Source organism: Pan paniscus, chromosome 9 (assembly GCF_029289425.2).
Source record: "Pan paniscus chromosome 9, NHGRI_mPanPan1-v2.0_pri, whole genome shotgun sequence".
Taxonomy (NCBI): Eukaryota; Metazoa; Chordata; class Mammalia; order Primates; family Hominidae; genus Pan; species Pan paniscus.
In genome coordinates, this window is record NC_073258.2 from 105,693,424 (window position 1) to 105,712,418 (window position 18,995).

General features: G+C 36.2%; 1 long non-coding RNA gene across 1 annotated transcript; it reads right to left on the reverse strand.

Moving 5' to 3' along the window:
• Positions 1-4,045: 4,045 nt before the first annotated feature.
• On the reverse strand, positions 4,046-18,783 carry LOC100992041 (uncharacterized). Its single transcript, XR_010113383.1, has 4 exons — positions 18,644-18,783; positions 9,361-9,534; positions 5,974-6,083; positions 4,046-4,073 (listed from the first exon to the last, which is right to left on the reverse strand). It is a non-coding gene; the product is annotated as an uncharacterized LOC100992041 (long non-coding RNA).
• Between the last annotated feature and the right edge of the window lie 212 nt (positions 18,784-18,995).

The following is an 18,995-nucleotide window of genomic DNA, read 5'->3' on the forward strand; positions in this document are numbered from 1 at the left end:
GGCCAACCTAGGCCAGCCTCCAGCCAAGTGTTTTCCCAACCTATGGGGTATCCCAGCCTTGTCAGCAGAGATGCCTACCCTACACACAGATGATCTCAGACACAATCCTAGCAGTGACAAAAAGAAACATTCAGCTGACTGGCCACCTTGTAATAATAATAAATGCTTCTTGTGTGAAGCCACTGTATTTTGGGGTGTTTTGATACTCAACAATAGATAACACATAATTACCTACAGATTGTTTTTTTCTATAGTGGCAGTATCTTAAAATTATATTATTGATAATTTGCTTTATTTAACTTCACAATGTGTGACAAACATTTTAAAAAATCAACACATGAAACACTATCTGATTTTTGATGGCTGTATACTATTTAAAATGTGGATAGATTACAATTTTAAGAAGTTTTGTCAGTAGTACAGAAAACACTACAATAAAAATCAGATTTTTATGCTTTTCATCTTTGGTCCCACAAACTAGGTGTAATTTCTCTGTTATTTGCTTTATTTTTTGCTGACAATCTTTGGAACACCCAATGATGCCTGTTTTATCTATTTCATGATATAAAAATTACAAACAATGCTATTAACTGTCTCATATGAAAAATGAGATGTAGCTCATTCACACTGCGAATTCTCTCTCCTATTCTATCTTATATTTGAGAATAGTGTGATTTCCAATTATTTCCTTGATTCATTTTGAAATAATAATATACCTAACTCTCACTTCTTCTTTCATCAATTTTGCATAGTAGCTTAATTCTCCTCTGTGTAAGTTGATCAGAGTTTCCTGGGTGCAATTTACTCCATCTCTTCTTACCTCCAATTAACACCATTTTTTCCCAATTTCCTATTGTGGTAAAAATACATACCCCCGGCCAGGCGCAGTGGCTCACGCCTGTAATCCCAGCACTTTGGGAGACCAAGGTGGGCAGATCACGAGGTCAGGAAATGGAGACCATCCTGGCTAACACGGTGAAAACCCGTCTCTACTAAAAATACAAAAAGATTAGCTGGGTGTAGTGGCAGGTGCCTGTAGTCCCAGCTTATCGGGAGGCTGAGGCAGGAGAATGGCTTGAACCTGGGAGGCAGAGCTTGCAGTGAGATTGGGCCACTGTACTCCAGCCTGGGTGACAGAGGGAGACTCTGTCTCAAAAAAAAACCCCCAAAACAAAAACATACCCCCAAATTGACCATCTTAACATTTTTACATGTGGTGTTTGGTGATAATAAATACATTCATAATGTCATAACAGTCACCCCAATCTACCTCCAGAATTCTTTATCTTGTAAAACTGAGATTCTAGATCATTAAATAGTAACTCCTCATTTCCTCCTACCCACTGTCCCTGACCATCACCATTCTACTTTCTGTCTTTATGAATTTGAGACCCTAGGTACCTCATATGTAAGTGAAATCATACAGTGTTGGTTTTTCTGTTGCTGCCTTATTTCACATAGCCTAATGTTCTGAAGGTTCATTCATATTGTAACAAATGTCAGAACTTTGTTTTTAAGGCTAAAATTCCATTATGAGTGTATACCACATTTTGTTTATCCATTTATCATTTATTGGTTAGTTGTGTGGCTTCCACATTTTAGATATTGTGAACAATGCTTCTATGAATGTGGGTGTATAAATAAATCTTTGAGACCCTGCATTCAATTATTTTAGGTATGTACCCATAGATGGAATTTCTGGATCATATGGTAACTCCACTTCTAATTTGTGCAGAATTTTCATGCAGCTTTCCTCAGTAGCTGTACCAATTGAAATTCTCAACGACAGATCACAGGGTTCTAATTATTCTACATCCCTGCAAACACTTGTTATTTTCTGTTTGTTTGTTTGTTTGTTTTGATGGGAATCATTCTAATGGGTATGAGGCGCACTACGTCACTATAGTTTTCGGCATCATCTTCTTTCATCCTATTGTTGGGGCTAAGTCACAGTCAGTTTTCTTCATCAGATATTACATGAGGTATAAAGATCAAAAATCCAGTTAGCTTCTTCCACTTCATTTAGACTCACCCACCATTTTCAGTGAAATTATATTCTCTATTAAAAAAAGAAAAAGACACAGTTCATTTGTCTTCACCTTTATTGAAATACAAAATGTTAAGCATTCAATCTGTACTAGTAAAGGTGTTTCTTGAAGTTGATAAAGGAGGGCTGGGCTGCTTGTGGTTTCCTGCTGGGGAGAGAAAGAACAGAAGGTCAAGATGGTTACCCCTTGCTGCCTTCATCCCATCCCTCATCATGATTCTTCTTCCATCCTCTTCCATTTGCTCTTGACACTTCCCTTGACTTCCATCTGTGACCTGTTAATCTTTTCACTGAAATGTGATCTTTGTAAAACCTAAGTAAAATTATGTTACTTCTCTTTTCTAAAGCACTAGAAAGGCTTCTTGTATCAGTGAGACAGTAATTTTTAAAGGTTTACCATGTGATAACCAAGAACCATGAGATCTGGCTTCCCACTGCTTCTCCTAATTTGTCTGTGCCCTTTTCCCCACTCATGTTCTCTTTTGCTCACACTGTCTCATTGCAGTTCTTTAAACATGTTTAGTGCATTGCTATCCCAGGGCATTTGCACTGGCTGTATTCTGTGCTGGGACACTTTTCCTGCATAAGAACCATATGGTTCACTTTCCAACTCTGTCCATTCTTTGTTCTCATTTCATTATTTCAAGGAAGTCTTTCCTGAGTGAAATATATATAGGAGTACAGCATCCATCATTTTGTGTGTTCCTTTATCTTCATTTATTTTTCCTCTTAGCCTTTTATTTTATTTTATTTTTTGCGTTTCGGCTTGTGATATATTTACCTATTTGTGTATTCAGAGAATGTTTCTCCTCACTAGTATATAAACTTTCTGAGTGTAAGGAATCTATCTACTTTGTTAATTGGCATACTCCAATTAGAACAGAACCTGGTGCATGGTTAATGTTGCAAATGTTAGTCAAACAAACAACTCAATGCCCAAATATAGCCCCATTGGGTGGATTAGGCACTGAAAGCTGTTATGCTGAAATGATACAATATTGTGACTGGAGTGTAGTGTCAGAAACCAAGAGTAAAAGATGATGTGGCAAATATTGGAAGTATTGAGATAACCTTTACACAGTTGAGTATAGAATATAATTTTAATTATGTATCTGAGATGGAGATTAATAATAGGATTATAATATAGTGTTAAATGAAGATGCTATGAGTGAAGAATGTAGTCATTTGGTCCAGATTGAATGTACCCAATCTATAACATTTTTATCAAAAGAACGAAAACAAAAGTATATCTATTAACACGAGAGCTTGAAGGAACTTCTGGAAAGGGTTGAGGGTCTGAAAACAGTCTCTCAGTGATTTGTGATCTGCATTATGAGAACATTCTGAGAACGAGAGACTGGATCAACACAAACTCTACACTGTAGGGTTTATTTTCTACTGTCTGATAAGGGTACCTGAACACCAGTAATGTGGTATTTGCTGTGAAATCCTCCCTCAGAAAATCAAAGTACTGCTTTCTGCAGAGTTAGTGCCTCTGTTTTCTCATTTTTGTTCAGATTGATGCAATGTTTGGTAACTCAGTATGTGTTTGTGTGTGTGTGTGTGTGTGTGTAAGAAAAGGAGAGAAAAAGGTAGAGTATGAGATGTAAATGAATATAAATAGTAATGGATGCAGGAGTATGTTTCTATTTTAATAAGTGCTACCCTGGGTTTTTTATTATCTCATTCGGCCTTGGTTTTCCTTACGTCCTTGATTGATTGATTGCCTGATTAATTATAGAGTTGGGGGAACCCAAATGCAAAAAAATCGAATAAAAGATAACAGATAATCACCAGACTACATCAACAAAGTACACTAATTTGGCCATCCAAGTACTCAACTGTCATTGGTCATCGGAACTCACCTCCAATATCACACTTTCATTTATTTCATACACCACCAACAACTCTCAATGCTTAACCATTTTCAGTTGCCAGGAAAGAGGTAGAAATATCTTGTCATGGACACTCGTTCTATGGTGGGCATTTGGACTGTTGCCTCCGGACTTTCAAATGCTTGCTGAACCTGAAAAAGAAAGTAGGCTATAGATGAGATACAACTCTTTTCAAGTCTCAGAAAGCATCTTCCACCATGAACCAGGAAAGTCCTGGAATGAAGAGAGTTTGCAGGTTTCATAGGACCAAGCCCATGGGTATTCTGTCTTCTCAACGTTGTACACTACCTCTTAGAATTGACACTCCATGTCAGACTGTACCCTTTACATCAAGATAAATACCTCATGTCTAATCCCAAGCCTTTCAACATTCATTTCCTCTGTTTTCCATTTCTGACCTACAGATCAGACAATCAGTTATCCCTTGGAAATTGTTCATGAGACCAGGATAGGGAATGGCTCTATACTTACAACTCCCACCAAGACTGATTCCTCCACTGAATGAGAATTAAGTCTCATTACCTTAACTTTGAGACTTGAACACTGAACAACTTTCACTTCACCACCAAGCTGATCTTGTAGTCTTTTGGATGAACCAATTGATGAGATGCTGAGATGCTACTTACCCTAAATCCAGAATTTTTAGCTCTTTTTTCTAAGAATACCCTTGAAAGTACAATGTCTAATTCCTAATTATCCTAAAAAAAATTATCTTCTTAGGTCTCTATTCACAGAAACTCTGTCTCAATTTATGCTGCAATCTTCTCATACTCCTTCTTTTTTATTTTTTTATTTTTTGAGACAGGGTCTCATTCTGTCACCTGACTTGGAGTGCAGTGGCATGATCTCCACTCACTGCAACCTTGTCTTCCATTGCTAAAGCAATCCTCTCACCTCAGCTCCCAAATAGCTGGGATTATAGGAACCCGCCATCACGCCCACCAAAATTTTGTATTTTATGTAGAGACGGGGTATCTCCATGTTGCCCAGGCTGGTCTCAAATTCCTGAACTCAAGCAATTGGCCCTCTTCGGCCTCCCAAACTGCTGGGATTGCAGGTATGAGCCGCGGCGCCAGTCCTGGATGGCTTTCTTCTTTAAATGCCAGAATAAAGGTGTATTCTTCTTTTCCCACAGGAGTCATACTGTTCTCTACAGGTTTTACTTTATAAACAACCACACTATACTGTGTTAATACCAATCCTGTTTTCTCTTTAAAAATAGAATATATTTAGATTAAATAGAATAGATTCTCTCTTTATTCATTTATGCATCTATTTATTCAAAGATTAATTGAATATTTACTGTATGCCAGGTTTGTTGGGGTGCTGAGCAAATCCCCATCATCCTGAAGTTTTCATGTTAGAAAGTAAATATGGGTAAAATAACAAACAGACAAATACATAAACTATTAATATATGCCGAATGCAGGAAGGTAAGAACTATGGAGAAAAATAACATAGGAAGAAGTGGGAATAAGGAATGTCCCAAATTGGGCAAGGAGGAGCAAGCCTTTCCTTCTGCAATTCTCCATTGAAAGATCGACTTCTTTATTCCCTCTCACATTCCTTTATGGATCGTATCACAGTCTGTAAACACTTATTTGTTGATTAACCCACATTTTCAGTATCTGTATCTCCCACGAAAATGTGAGTCCTAGATAGGCTAACGGCATGCATGCCTCATGTACCCCTCTGTCACCAGGATGGACCCAATGACCTAGTAGACCACCCAGTTTTTATTCATTTCATAAATGAAGTAATAAAAATTATTTCAAAATATTTTTCATTCTCTAAAACTTAAGAACTTATAGCCTAATACGTAAAGATTGTGGTTGACATTATTTTGTTTTACTTTGATCTCCTGGAACCGTTTTTCCCTAAAGCATATTTTAAACACTTGAATGACAGAAACTAGGTATCTGTCAACCTTCACTTGACTGACAAAGATTGTAATTGCGAAGTGAAAGGTGAATCATGACAAATTCTTCTTGAACAAATGAGTGAATGACTAGAAAAGAAAGAGACACTTACCTTCCAAAATACTTCCTCTAGGTGGCAGCGCCAGGAATATCTCTGGAAGCATGCGATGAGTTGTGTGATGAAGATGGAGCCCCTTGTGCTGTCTCTCCTGGACACGTTATCTATGATGATACAGATGGGTATGCCTTGGGCTATGACCTTCACTATGTTTTTGTTTACATTTTTGTTTTGAGGATTTTTTTTAATAAAAGCATAGCTTGGGAATTATCTTTACAGATTTGGACGACATGTTTACAACCTTACATTTAACCACTTTCCACATAAAGTCAACAAAAAACCTAGCAACAGTTGATCAAAAGGTGTACTTTGTAAGCATTGCAAGAGATTGCGTAGTGATTGTATTTTGATTCTTGGGACTGACTTTCTACTACAAACATTGTGTTTATTCTCTTGGCTTTTATAGGGGCTTGAGAAATAACTGGAATTATCCCACTTTACAGAGGAAGGAATGGAGGCTCCAAACGATGAAGAAACTCCCTCATATTACCACAGTGAGTAAGCAACAAAAAATGGCCACTAGGCTCCCAAGTTGTTTGCAGATTATGCCATGCTGTCTTTCACCATATAATAAACAAAATAGATGAACACACGCCAAGTTTCAGTGATAGAAGATGAAAAAAGTGATAAAAATCTACTGTACAGGATGGTGCCAATAGTAACCAATACTGTATTGTAAACTTAAAATATGCTAAGAGGGTAGATTTTATGTTAAGTGTTATTTTCACATGCACTCGTGGAATTATAGTAATAAACAGAGAAGTGGAAGGATCTTTTGGAGGAGAGAGATATATTTGTGGCACAGATTATGGTGACGATTTCAGGAGTGCATACTTATCTGTAACTCATTAAGTTGTATACATTATATATGTAACATTATATATGTCAATCATACCTCAGTAAACTGGTTTTAAAAAATAAGACTTAAAAATATACAAATTAAAAATGGTTAAATGTATACTCCTTAAGATAATTACCTAGAAGTGAAATAATAACCAGTGTTCCCCAAGATTAGACCTAATGAGTCCCACCCTATCATCTTCTACTTGTTTTAAAGGGTATCCACAGTTCTAGTAGGGCATGCAATGGCACTGCTCATAGTGGAATCAGATGGGAAATATGGAGAATAAGACTTGAAATTGATCATTTGAGAAAGGGAAGCCATTCCTGGAATCCATGAAAACACTACACAAAACATTAAATGGGTTTGATAAATAACAGAATCCATCATTTGTGTTTAAATGGTGTGTGGTGAATGGGATTCCTTATGTTGTGTTGCTTTAATATTTGGTATGCCTTTGGCTTTAAATTGTAACACTTATAAGAAAAGTACAATTTTTAAAAATGTGGGTGTGGGAGGGGGAAGGAATCTGTTTTCACATCACATCTAAGATCATGTAAAATATGGGAGAGCACACAACATTCCCTCGGATCATTGTTTCTTAGGGATTCTTGATTTGGTAGAATCATTCAAAGATAGCCTCAGGCCCACAAATCACTTAATACCACCAAAAGACGTATACGTGAGGTTGAAGAGCAGAAAACAATGAAGTCCTTCTCTGGTATGTCTTGCAAACTGCATCCTCCAGGTCCTTCACAGGTGACTGTGAAGACATGACTCCCAAAGATGCTGGACAGTCTCTGACCCACTGTTCCCCATGGTTTGCTGCAGAGACAACAATTTTCTACACACTACTGTGCCTCCTACAGTATGGCTATCAGAATCCCCTTGTTCTTTTTTAATGTTCTTTCTAACTAGTTTCATACACATAGACCCATACACATACAAACACACAGACACACACACACAAACACACACACACACACACATACATACCACTTTGTTTTCTCTCAAGTGTCATTCAACAGTGTGCCTAGTGATAATGAAATCATCTTGTAGTTACCGGTTTTTAGAAAAATTATTTCTGTTTTCTCTTTCATTTGAAAAATAGCTCCCAAGAGCTATGAATCAATTGGTCTCAAAATCCTGGCTTCAAGTGTTCCTTCAGCTTTGGCCTGAAGGAAAGCAGCACATCTGGGTTTGCCTCATCATGTTCAGTTCCACACATTCCCCCAAGGATGCCATGAGACATGAGCACCAAGAACGTGCTGTCGGAGGACTTGTGCTCTGGTCAGGCAGCAAATGCCCACAGCAATGACTTCATATTCTGGAAAAGAGCAATGTCTAACTTTAGTCGGAGAAGCATCACAATTAATGGGACCTCCTAGATTTACCATGAGCGAAACAAGAAACATATGTAACATCTGAGTCATGGCGCTTCACATAGTGCTTACTCAGTGATGACAGCTGTTTTATGGTTTCATATTTCCTTCTTAATGGGGCTATGGGTTTCCATTTTCTTCTCTGGCTGACACACCGTCTTCTTTATATATTGTATATTTTTATATGTTACTCATTTCCCTTTTTCTTTTCCATCTCAATCTTTCTCCTTACCTACCAAGAGTCATGTGTTATAAATGCATCACACCACTTTCTTTGTAAACCCATCCCAGTTTGCTTAGAATCAAATCAAACTTCTGGTCTGACCATACTCCACCCGCATACTATGTCCCTTCTCCTCCAAACTTGAGTCATACTGGTCTTCTCTTTGTGCTTCTCATGTGCCAGTTTCATTTTCAGCTCAGCTCTTTCACAGGTAGCTTCTCGTACTTTGAAGGCACTGCATTCATGTCTCTCCAAGGTTGTCTCCTTCTGGTAGTCCAGTCCAACCCCTGTGTTATCTCCCCACGGAGGCTTTTTCAGCCAACCCAAGAACATTGCTCCTTACCCTACAATTCTCTGTCATGTTTCCTTTTTCTTTTTTCTTACTCTTGGCTTTCTTGTCACTCTTATGTAGACACACATATATGCACACCTGTTCTCTGAAGCTGTCCGTTTTGCTTATAACTTCACTGTTTCTCTCTACTGTAACCTAGATGGATGCCGACTGGGAACTTCCTGTCTCATTTACAGACCTACTCCCAATGCTAGGAATAGCTTTGGTCACCAATTTAGGACTCAATATTTGTTTTAAGACTGTACTCCTGTTTAACACTTATTACTATATAATTTTATGGAGAATCTTGGGGCTGCATCCCAATCACCAGACTTTGAATCTCAATCAGAAATGTGAAAACTCGTGCCAATCATATTTTGTCTAGTTTTATGGAATTGAGGACATTTGGAGCAAAAAAGAGACATAAATTTACCAATCTAATGCTTTCATTTTTTGCATCACACACACACACACACACACACACACACACACACACAAGGTAGCAGAGGTCGTTAAACTTTGTTGAGCTTCTATAAAGCTAACTAGTTATTAGAAGGATGCGTGTTCAATATGTATGAGTTTGGGGTGGCTGAGGGGTTGTTACCCTGGCTGTCAGATTCTCTTCTACATCCACACTGTAACCCAGATCCTCAAGCAGCTTCTTCATCTCCATGATGGCAAAGTCAGCCCCATTTCTTGGAGGCAGATGGTCAAACTCTTTATTGCATATGATGAGAACCAGGAGTATGCGGTCCTTTCTCTCCTTTATTGGATAGATCTGCAGGAGGTGGAGATGCAGTGAATTTAATTTATTCAGTTTTCTTTTCTCCCCCTTATGCCTATCAATGTTGCTTTTTTAAGTCTTCATGCAGCTGCTCTCTGCTGTAACTTGTATCAAAAGACATTGACTTCTTCTTTCTCAAGAACCCAGAGAAAGACAACGACATATCTGGAATGGTTATTCAATACTCTTGAGGAAACTAAAATAATGGCTACCCCTTTTCTCATCCCTTTTTTTCTACACCTACGCAAATCTTTCCTAGTATTTAAGATTCAGGTCAAATTTCATTAAAATCAAGAGATGTGGTCATTGGCTCCAGTAAAAAATGAATGTAGCAAAGGTCTTTGCCTTTGGAAGCATAGTTATTTTGATACCATTTTTAACACATCAACTTGTATTGTTTTTCAAGCCTTAATTATATTTTCAAGTATCCTTCATGTCTAGACTTTTCAACTAGAGTGCAAACAGTTACTACTCAGCTGTATTATCTTATAAACATTTTTATTCCATGGCTAAAGTTACAATTGTCATAAATTCCAAATGATTACAAAAATAAATACTTGAGCCATAGGAAAACCAATTCTCTTTCAACCCATGATAAAATGATCTAGATCATGGGTTGAGAGAGAATTGGTGTCTGTGTGAAGTCACATAATCTTTTCCTCGCTGAAAACATTCATGAAATAGTTACTGCCATCCCCACCCCCAATCATTTAGTGCTGTAAGAAATGGTGCACTTAATGAAAGCAACGATTTCTCTTCTTTTTTTCTGTTTCATGCAGACAGTATAACACCTTTTCAGCTCTTTCTTTACATAGTCTCAGGAGTTATTCATGAGGGCAAAGCTTGAGGGCATCTGTAGATTCTCTTGCCTCAGGTGGTCCAACCTCCATATTTGAATGAGGTGGAGAATATTACATAATATAAGTTGTGATTTCTGCTTCTGTGACCCAATTTATCACCTAAGAAGATCGAGAGAGAAGATGTCCTGGGAAGAAGATTTCGTCACATGTAGGGGTTATAGTTATATCTCATATCTAGGAGATATTCTATATCGGGAGATGCATTGTTACTGGAAAAGAGAGAAAAGCAGATCCACCCAAAAATGCAATCATAGATTCTGATCATTCTGGGAAAAATATTTTGACGATGTTGGTGTTAAATTTGGCCTTTCCTTATACAGTCAAAAGAATTTGATTTTTCCAAATGTTTTACTCTAGGATAAAGGTTTTACTCGTTTATTCATGTGGACTTTCTATTGTGTCTGTGCAAGAGTATACTGAGTAAGTAGTTGTCAGAGCGCTATCTACTACAAATTTAATGTGTGTTCCATTTCCAATACTCAATTTTTTACTATCGCATTTAAAAAGGAAAACTAAACAAATAAATTTAATTTTTATAACATATTTATTTAATATAACATATAGGAAGTATTATTTCAACATGTTTCATTAGCCACAAGCCAAGTGCTTCATAGCTACATGTTGCGAGTGGCTACCATACAGGATGGACAGCATTCCGTTTTGGATTAATAGTCCCCTCCTAACCCCCACTACACCTGCCGATCCATGTATCTACCAATCCAAAGAATATTGAATCTTGTACATTCCAGGAATTATATTTTCAACAACCTTACTCTAAATTTTTAATGATTCTAAAAGAAGTGAACTTCTATTATCCCTATGCAAATTGTAAAGCCAACTATTTAATGGAAAAATGCTGCCTTGTAACCATAATGGTGTGTCCAAAAAGTTACCTAATATAAACTAACTTAATAAAAGGTTATATGTCCCACCCACTTGTTATAAATAAAAAATGAATGCATATAATGCAATATAAATCATCATTATCATTATCATTATTATTTGCAAGTCACTGTACCAATGATTTTATAAATGTTAATATAGTAGACCCTCACAATCAGCCATTGGGATGGTTATTACATTCCCTATAGTATATTTATTATGTTATTATATATATTATATGTTGTATTATTATGATATATAATATTTTATCAATAATATATTATAACATATCACATTATATCTAATACATATTATATATTTATATATTATATTTAACTTAACAATTTTCTTTATATAACACATTAGGATTCAAATCTTGTTTTTTTCACCATATTCTATATTGTTAAACATGACATGGCTTCAGTTGAAATAATTAATATATTTGAGCCTCCATCATGCCCAGTGCATTACTGAAATTTCACAAAAAAATGCATTTGAAATGTATATTAACTTATCTTACATGGAAATGGGAAGGTAGTAAGTAATTGATTCAAATAACAGGAAAAGAACTAAGAATATATAGTATATGCGGAACAAGAATTGTAATATAGGGGTTGAGAATCCAGAGCTCCCATTCTTAATTCATCAAGCTACATTGCCTGACTGTTGGTGAAGAGCTTCTTAAAAGAATGCAGACAAGATATTCAAGGGGCTCAGAAAAGATTAATACATTCCAACAGGTAAGATCACAAAGGCTTCTTAGAAGAGGTAGAAAAAATATTGGTTTTGCAATATCAGGTACAGATGTTGGAACAAAATATGAAGATTTGCAAACAGTAAGCAGATTAGTTTGTGGGATATCCAATCTGCCTGAGTTCTGGGTTTCTGTTCTATTTATTTGTGTGCTCAGTAAACTAATATAGTGTTGATTGAAAGAATGATATGTGAAGAAATATGATAATTAAAAATATGGAAGAGTTTACAGCACAACAAATGCCACATGTAGCAAACACACAGCTAACATCATACTCAAAGGTGAAAAGTTGAAAATATTTTCTCCAACATCAGGAAGAAGACAAAGATACTCATGTTAACCACTTCTATTCAACATAGTACTGCTAGTCCTAGCCAAAGCAATTCGACAACAAAAAGAAATAAAAGGCATCAAAATTGGAAAGGAAGAGGTTTAATTCTGCCTGTTTAAAAAGAAATGGTTTTATATAGAGAAAACCTTAAAGGCTCCACCAAAAATTTTTTAGAACAAATAAACAAATTCAGTAAAATTGAAGAATACAAAATCAACATATAAAAATCTGTAGTGTTTCTATATAACAATAAACTATCTTTAAAAAATATAAGAACTTCCATTTAAAATAGCTACAAAAATAATTAGAAATACATTTAACAACGTGGGTGAAAAACATGCACACTTAAAAATATAAAACTCGAAAGTTATCAACATAGTAAGACTCCGTCTCTACAAAAGAATTTAAAAAATTGGCTGGGCATGGTAGCAGGTGTCTATAGTCCTTGCTACTTGGAAGTCTGATGTGGGAGGATTGCTTAAGCCCAGGAGTTTGAGGTTACAGTGAGCTATAATTGTGACACTGCACTCTAGCCTTGGCTACAGAAAAATACCCTGTCTCAAAATTAACAACAATAACAAAAACCCCAAAACTATAAAACATTGATAGAAGAAATTGAAGAAGACACAAATAAATAGATATTTTGAGTTGATGTACTGCAAAAATTACCATTATTAACAAGTCCCTAATACCCAAAGAAATCTAAATATATAATGCAATCCCTATCAAAATTACAGTGGCACTTGTTATAAAAATAAAAACAAATCCTAAAATTTATATGAAATCGCAAAAAACCATGAATAGACAAAGCAATCTTGAGTAAAGGGAAGAAAGCTGCAGACATCAACTACCTGACTTAAAAAAAAAATATATATATATATAGTACAAAGCTACAGTAAGTAAAATAGCACAAGAGTGGCATAGAAACAGACATAGACAGCAATGGAACAGGACAGCAAGCCCAAAAATAAACCCAATTATTTACATTCATTTAGACTTTTCTACAAAGGTTTCATAAACACACAATGAGGAAAGGACAAACTCTTCAATAAATGGTATTGGGAAAATTGGATAACCACATACAAAAGAATGAAATTGGATGCTTATGTCTCACCATACACAAAAATAAACTCAAAATGGGTTAACTATGTAAATGTAAGAATTGAAACTATTAGAAGAAAACAGAGGAGAATAGCTTCATGACGTTAGTCTAGACAATGATTTCTGGATATGATGCAGAAGTACAGGAAGCAAAAGCTAAAATACACAAATGAAATTAAATTACGTCAAACTAAAAAAAGTTTTTTTGTTTTGTTTTGTTTTGTTTTTTGTTTTTTTGATACAGTGTCTTGCTCTGTCACCCAGGCTGGAGTGCAGTAGCACAGTCTCGGCTCACTGCAACCTCCATGTCCAGGGTTCAAGCGATTCTCTTGCCTCAGCCTCTGAAGCATATGAGACTACAGGCGCCTGCCACCTTGCCTGGCTAATTTTTGTATTTTTAGTAGAGACAGGGTTTCACCATGTTGGCCAGGCTAGTCTTGAACCTCAGATGATCCGCCGGCCTCAGCCTCCCAAAGTGCTGGGATTACAGGTGTGAGCCGCTGTGTCCGGCCCAAACTAAAAAGCTTTTACACAGCCAAAGAAACATCAAAAGATTAAAGAGATATCAACAGAATTGGGAAATTATTTGCAAACCATGCATCTGATAAGGAGTTAATATGAAAAATATAAGGAACACAAACAATTAATAGAAAACAAACTGATTTAAAAATAAAGGACCAGAAGAGCCATTTTTCAGAAGAAGATATAGAAACAATATGTATATGAAAAATGATCAGCCTCTGTAATCACCAGGAAAATTGAAACCACAATGTGATATCACTTCACACCTTTTAGAATGGCTACTATCAAAAAGACAAAAGATAACAAATGTTGGAGAGGTTATGGATAAAATAAACTCTTATACACTGTTGGTAAAATGCAATTTAGCATGGTCATTATGGAAAACTATACGGAGACTCCTCAGGAAGTTAAAAATAGAGCTAAACATATGATCCAGCAATCCCACTATTAAGCAGGTATTAAAAAAATGGAAATCCGTGTTTCAAAGAGATATCTGAACTTCTATTTTCATTGCAGCATTATTCACAATAGCCAAGATCCAAAATCAATCTAAGTGTCTGTAGATGGACGAACAGATAAAGAAAATGTGGTTTATATACACAATGCAACATTATTCAGCTTTTAAAAGGAACTAAATCCTGTCATTTCTGACAGTATTGATGCACATGAAGGACATTATGTTAAGTGAAATAAGCCAGACCAGGCACCAAAAGACAAACACCACATGATCTCACTCGAATGTAGAATCTAAAAAAGTTAAACTTGTAAAAGCAGAAGGTAGAATGGTGGGTACCAGGGGAAGGTAGGGAGTTTGGGAGATGTAGGTAAAATTAAACAAAATTTCAATTAGATAAGAAGAATAAGTTAAAGAGATATATTGTGCAACAGGGTGACTTAAGTTAATAACAATGTATTGTATTCTTGACAATTATTTAAGAGAGTAAAATTTCAGTGTTCTAATCACAAAAAGATAAACATATGAGATAATCCGTATGCTGATTAGATGAATTCAGGCATTCCAGAATATATACATACTGCAAAACATTATGTTATACATGGAAAATATATATACTCTTCATTTGTCAAAAACATAAAGAACTTATAATTTTAAAAAAATGTGGTCTGAGATCCTCATTTTATAATCTATACATTCTCATGCCATCAATTATAAGTTTAAAATAATAAATAAATCACTCTCAAATTTATAGATTGGACCTAGATGTAGATCTCGCTATTGAAACCCATACATGTGATAGACAATAAGACATCTCTTAACTATATCCCACAACCTCATTCAACTCAACTTTTACAGATGAACTGCTCATTTATTCATTTCCAGCATTCATTCCCTTTTCCATTTACTGGTAAATGCCTATACTCCAACTACAAGAAAGCAGCAAATCCTGCTGATATTAAACCTCTTCAGCCTTCCTTATGTCTTATTTCCAGTCTCAATTCACATTGCATTGATTTTATTTGCTAAACATTTTCGGATTCTGACCACTTCCCTCAATTCTAATTGTTCATTACTTCTATCCAGGCCAACATCCTTTCTTTCTTAATAAATAAGTTGATAAGAACCTTGTAAACTAACTGATTTTCCTTTCTATTCTATTCTTCACAATGAAGAGTGTTCCAATATCTATATTTGACCATGAAACCTCTCAGCTCATTCTAATCTAGGCCTACTCATTCACCCTCATCTTCTGATACTGTTCTGACCTTGTGCCTTACATTCAAAACACTCTGCCCTTCATTTAATTTCTAGAAATCCTCTACATAGGGATCTCTGTATTTCTAGACCCCACCTTCTCATTCCTTCTTGTTTGTCTACTGCTGTCTGTGTATCCTTCAAGTCTCAGATTCGACAGCACTTTTTTCATGGAATCCTGTCTGATTTTCTGAGGAGAGACAGTGTCAGAGTCACATGCCCACAGGGCGTGTTGCTTCTCCTTAGGGTAGCATATCTTTTTCCCTTTATTTGTGATTCCCAGCCTACTTATCAGTATTCACTAATAGATTTTATGCTCTGTGAGGACAGGGACCATGATCTATGCCTGTGCTAATTTTGGCGTTCGAGGGATATTTATTAATTATATTCTAAATCACCAGTCAAGCGAATGTAGGAAGAAATGAAAAAAAAAAAATTAGGCGTGGCTCAACCCTTGTGGAATACTGTTTTCTATTAACAGCAAACCAGGTAAGTTCGATTACATTTAACAGACAAAAAGTGCACATTGGAAGTTTCAAGCAGAAGGAAGTCATATTCATTCTCCTATTCATTCAGGATTATTTAAGGAGCAGCAGCTCTTGAAACTGCTAGTATTGGGAGTACCATTTTGGAAACATGCTTACAGTCAAGAGGAAAAATTGGCATGCAAATAAGTATAATGAAACACCTTTTAAGAATTTAAATATTGAGCAGATGCTCAAGAAAAGCATAAGCAAAGTGTGTCTCAGGTAGACGATAGCTGTCCAGATGAGGGATGGCTTGGCACTGAGACCTGAAGAACTGGTAGGAATTTGCCCCTTGGACAACTGGGGGCTGGTCTCCTGTCAAGGAGCAGTGTGAGAAGAAGCAAAAAGCCTTGAGGGTGTCTGATGTAACCAGAAAGTTAGGAGAGCTTGGCTTTAGAAGGAATAGAAGTGTGCATCCGAGGCTGAAGTGGCAGTGATCAGAGACAGGGCAGGTATTTGAAGATATTTTCACAACCTCAGCATCACCCCACAACCTCAGCGGATATTTTCAGAAAATTAGAGTAGTGGCAGAGTTTGAGAGTCATGCCAACCTGAGATCACTCCTCTCAACTGACTTTTGACCTAAAGCATGCTCTGAAGGCATTCTCTCAGAATCCCCTTCAACTATAATATGGCAATAATAGCACAACTGTATTGCTTGGTTTAAAATATTAAATCAGAGAGACTGCATGAAATAGCTGTCATATGGTAAGTATTTTTTAAAGAAACCATTATTATATGTATTTTTTTGTTATTGTAATAATCACTGAATGAAAGCTGCAGTGATAGTAAAAATGGAGAGAATCAATTAGAGGAAAAAACTCACCAGCACCACAGTTTTGATTCCAGGCAGTGATGTAATGCTTAAACACTTTAAAGGATACTCTTCCTCAGAAGTTTTAGTTAACAATAGCTGACTAAAGTTGGTTGTTTATAATTATCAAACCACAACTTGTTTTTGACTACTGGCTTTCAATTTCTACTGTCTATTTTTTAATGCCTTGATTCAAATCCAATGACCTGTAACATCAGCCTGCTTGGCTGAAGAGGTAGCCATGTTTATGAATTTGACTAACTGATGCCTAGCCAAGTGGTTTATTAGTTTCATGAAGAAGACAAGTGTAGAAAACCACCAACCTCTATATTTTGGGAGCTTAAGTTAAACATTGTGAGGTGAGACATAAACCCCAGAGAGAATTATACTACAGGGAGAATCAAAGGAGAAAATAAACTCAACGAGAAGGAAGTAGGAGTGAAGTAAATATAGTAATTGTTTTATGAAGCTGAAATCATACTTTACAGGGATTAATGGAAAAAAATGGATACACGTATTTCAAAAGGTAGAAAAACTTGACTGAAAAATCATATTTTTAAAAACGCAATAGGGAGCAACCATATGTTCCTGAGCAAAAAGTATTACATTAATAGATCACTAGCAGGTAAGCAGAGACAGGTAACTAACTGACTGACTTTCCTAATAATACTAATCTGCAGAAAAACCTATTCCAGATCAGCTTTATAGGGATTATCTGCAGATATACAGAAATTAGTAAATGTCTGCAGGCTATTTACGATTGATCTATTCAGGGTAAGGAAATGGGTAGTCATCTAATTTTTTTTATGTGACTACACATTACTGCGATATAAGGTTTAGAATCCACTGATCTAGTCCCATTTATTTTTCAGTGAGGAGAATGAAGCCAAAGAAGCGATATGACCTGCTGGAATACTATCTGTCTAAATAGCTCATGACTCTATCCCTTAGGATTTTTCACCTTCTATGTGTAAGACAGGAGACCTGAAAGTTGTGTGCAGGAAGAATTGGAAGGTTAAGTCCTGGAGAGAGGGAGATCAATTAACAACAAAACAAAATAAAACAACTGTGATAGCAACCAATGAAATATTGCAGTAAAGTAGTCAGTACAAGGACTAAAGAGAAAGGGAGAAAAATGGAATAACTTTAAACAGACCAAGAATGTAATTCACAATAAGAGACGGCAAAGAGGGTGACGACAACTCAGAAGCTCTCATATCTGATTCTGGGAGAAAGGTTTATAATCTGGGCAATAATTTGGAAACAATAGAAAACAGAGAAAATTTCAGAGTGCATTTGGAAACTTCTAGAATTTTCTCACACAAATAATAACTTCCTCTGCTTTCTTCACTCTCCCTTTGATTACCAGAAGCTGAAAGCAGGGAATTAACTTCTTTCTAGCTAGAAGACATCTGGAGAACATATTCTCTTCTTCAGTGTCTAATACTAGCTCCCGTGATTCAAACTACACACAACCAGTAAGAAAAAAGATTCAGCATGCACTCTATTGGCCCATTTCCTGTTTTGTGTTCATTACACAGCAATAAATAAAGTATTTTCTAAGATCCCAGTCCCAAACTCCTATTCAGAAGAGGACTCACCTGCCATAGATAACAGCCTCCGTCCTTTCTTACAGCACTGAAAAAAGGCTCAGACTGAAAAATGAAAGTAAACTGTGTATGTACTTATTGCAAAGAATGGAAATATGTAATCACAGATTGAGAGACTGCTGCTTAGAAATTCTAGGCTCATTGTCAAGAAATTCCTTGTCATCAGCAAATTAGCATCCAAGTACTGGACTCTAGTTTCTTCCCGTGGGAAGAAACAAAGAATGGAAACGACCAACATTGTTATGTGCGTTGACACTTCAGCCTGTTTTTTTCCCTCCTTTTCCTTTTCCTGCTCTGTAGTCCCCACACCTTCTTCTATCCATCTGTCTCCTCTTTTTGCTCG